Below are 3486 nucleotides of genomic sequence, written 5' to 3'. Positions count from 1 at the left end.
CTGGAGCCTGCTTCAGATTCTGTGTTTCCCTCTCTCTCTCTGCCCCTTCCCTGCTCATGCTCTGTCTCTCAAAAATATACATTAACAAATATTTTAAAAAGCTCATCACACTTTATTTTTTATTTTATTTATTTTAAGTTTTTAAATGTTTTTTTATTTATTTTTGAGAGACAGAGAGAGACAGTGAAAGCAGGGGAGGGTCAGAGAGAGAGGGAGACACAGAATCCAAAGCAGCCTCCAGGTTCTGAGCTAGCTGTCAGCACAGAGCCTGACGTGGGGCTCGAACCCACAAACCCTCAGACACTTAATCGATTGAGCCACCCAGGCGCCCCTACTCAGTTTGGTTTAAAGGACATATTATTGCCTCATGTGAGCACAAGTTGGAGGTTACAACTGTGCAGGCTCAAAGGAGTAAGATGTTGCCTCTTGCTTCCAGTTTGCAGGTGGGGAAATCGAGGCTAGTGTGATGACTTGCCCAAGGGCACGGGAGGTGGGCGGGGGCAGGCGGAGTAGGAAATGCGTCTAGGTCTCCTGACCTCCCAGCTGGGGCCCTATTGCTCTTCAGAGGCAGGAGACGTGGTGTTATCGCTGTTTCTGGGCCTCTGGTTTTCCGTGGGTGCAATGGTGGGTAGATGAGGGTTTCCCAGACGCCTGGCTGGCCTGAACAGTCTGGGGGTCTGAAGCCTGGTGATGGACCCCCTGTCCTTGGCTGGCTCTGGCGGCCAGACCAGTGCCAAGTGAAGGGGCTGATGGAGGGGCGGGGCAGGGGCAGGGGGCTGTGTCAGAGCCTGAGACACTGAGCAGGGCAGGGGGACCGCCCCTCACCCCCTATCCTGGTACGGGGCCAGAGAGGATCCCACAGGGGAGCTGTGAGTTACTACTGGCCCTCCTGGCCCCATCCCTGCCCTTGCCTGGACCGAAGCCCCGCTCTTCCCCTCCTAGCCCGGACCTTGCTTGCACCTGGCACCTCTCTGAACCCACCTCCACCATCAGCTGCACTCCTGTTCTCAGCTTGGCCACACACTCTCCCATCCCTTCCCTTGGGTGCACTCTGAACCCCCCACCACCTCCGGTCCCAATCCCCTACCAATTGCATCGCTAGCCCTAGAACCGCCTCCCCAGCTCTCTACTACCCACCTCTGCAGCTGCAAACGCCATCCACCACTGACCCCCAGTGGCACTGAGAAAGGTGACGCCCACTCCTGGTCTCAGCACTGTCATCGTTCTGGTGGGTGACGATAATGGTGACCAGGTCGGTGTCGTTCATTCAATCATTTAACAAACATTTACTCAGCACCTGCTCTGTGCCAGGCACCGTTGTAGGGGCAGATGATACATCATAGAAGAAATCATGGCCATGTCCATGTTGCTCCAGAGCTTACATTCCTCCGTGTTGTGTGTGTGTGTGGGGGGGGGGTTGGAAGAGCTGGGGGGGGCGCTTCAGCTTTAAGTAGGGTGGTCGGTGAGGGGCTAACTGAGGTGACAGGGGGGGCAGACTCGTGGGAGGAGAGAGAGTGATTTTGGCTACATGGTGATGCTCACTGCAGGGTGAACTGAGGCCTCCATCTCCTCTCGGCGGAAGGAGGCAGACCCTCCGGTCTGTGCTCCCCACCCCTGCATGGCTCCTCACCAATCCATTCCCGCACAGTGGCCAGAGTGAAGATTTGACATGAATCTGCCCATGTGTCACTTTACTGATTAAAACCTCCCACGATTGTGCACTGCCCTTAGAACGAAGTCCAAAGTCTTGATACTTTGCTACTTAGAGCCACCCAGCTCCCCCTCATTATCTGGCCCTGCCTTGGCCCAGCTCACTGCTTTTCAAAGTGCAGAGCTCAGCCTCCTCCAGGAAGTCCTCTTTGCCTTTCCACCCACCCCCAGCCCTGCTGGATTGGAGTGTTTCCACGGAGCCCTGTGCTCATCCCAGCACAGCACTTAGTCCTGGGCAGTAACTGCTCTTTGAAGGTCTGACTGCTCCCTGGTCAGGGGCCCTACAAGGAAGGAGTGGTGTTTGCCCATTCACCTTGGCACCAAGCGCAAGGCGGGGCGCACAGTAGGAGCACAAGAAGTCCCTGCTGACTGCATGGATGGTCAGAGAGACCGGTGGGAAAGCACACACACAGGAGCCCGTTCATCATCCCTTCCCTGGGGACACGTAGAAGGAGCCTGGGGGCGGGAGAGAGAAATCATTCAGCATCCAGAAACTCATTTGATTTAATTTCACGATTGTTTAGGTCTTTTTTCTTCCTTGACAACTATGGATTGGGAGATAATCTGAAAATCAATCTTTCTCTCTCCTTCCAAGTTCACCAGGCACCCTGCTCGGCTCCGCTGACAGTGTCCATGAGAGCGGATGGGCCGTTCACACGTCCTGTAGGAGATGACAGGTGGTCTTCAGGACCGCGGAACGGCGGGGGTGGGGGGGAGGTCCTCCTGCTGGGAGCTCAGGGAAGGCCTGGGTATCACCTGGCGGGAGAAGCCAGGAGCCCGAGAGACCCTGGGTGGGACAACATAGGAGGTGATGTTCTTGTCCTCAGAGTCACATTGATGCCACCTCAGGATACTAGTCAGTCCTCCAGGGTCCCTGCCCCATTCAGACTATGCTCTGTATCCCACTGCCCTGGGGGCCTCCATGCCACTGGGGACAAATCTGTGGGCTGGTGAGGGTACCCTGGATGCAGGCAGTTTCACACATGCAGACTGAGTTCAGAATCCAGGATGGGACTCACTGTGAGCGTTTTCTGGACACTTGTGACCCATAGCTGAGTCCTGTTCCTTTACAGCCCAAATCTTGGAACACAGAGGTCAGAAGTTCTAAGGGCTGGGGAGTGGGGGCAGGCCAGCCATGTCAGTGAGTGAGGGGTAAAGGCAGGCCAGGTAACGGGTGGAGGAAGAAACCGTGGACGGTAGGAGAGGGGGGTTCCAGAAGAGAACCAGGGTGAACCCGATGAGAGAACCTGACGGGCCCGTATACATATTACATGTGTTGAACTCATTTGTCGCCTGCTGTGACCCTGAGGTAGGCACAGGGGAGACACCCATCATGCAGGCGATGGAATGGGGCCTAGGGGGGTATGTTAATTGCCCAAGGTCGCTCAGACCTCTGGCTCCTAAGCCTGAGCTATTCTTGAAGATGAGCTTGGCTCCTGGTAATGGTTGCCATCTGGGAGTTTGGAATGCAGTGTCCCAATATCTTGCTTTTTCAAGAAAAATTGGAGATTTTTTTTCTATGAAATTTCCAGATTTTTATTACACCATAGGTGCCAAAGAAATTCCATCTGGGAGCAGGATTCTGCTTGAGGCTGCAGATTTATAGTCTCTGGGCAAGTGGAAAGAGACCAGGGCTGCTCACCAGAGAGAGGGCCAAGGTTTGCAGGCAATCAGACCCAAGCTCGAGTTTTATACATGGACTTCCCGCCGCTGGGCCTCAGTTTCCCCACACATGATGCTTGCCTCATGGGGCTGCTCTGAGCAGGGACATGTGAC

The sequence above is a fragment of the Suricata suricatta genome, chromosome 8, assembly GCF_006229205.1.
Source record: "Suricata suricatta isolate VVHF042 chromosome 8, meerkat_22Aug2017_6uvM2_HiC, whole genome shotgun sequence".
Lineage (NCBI taxonomy): Eukaryota > Metazoa > Chordata > Mammalia > Carnivora > Herpestidae > Suricata > Suricata suricatta.
This window is presented reverse-complemented; position numbering follows the sequence as displayed.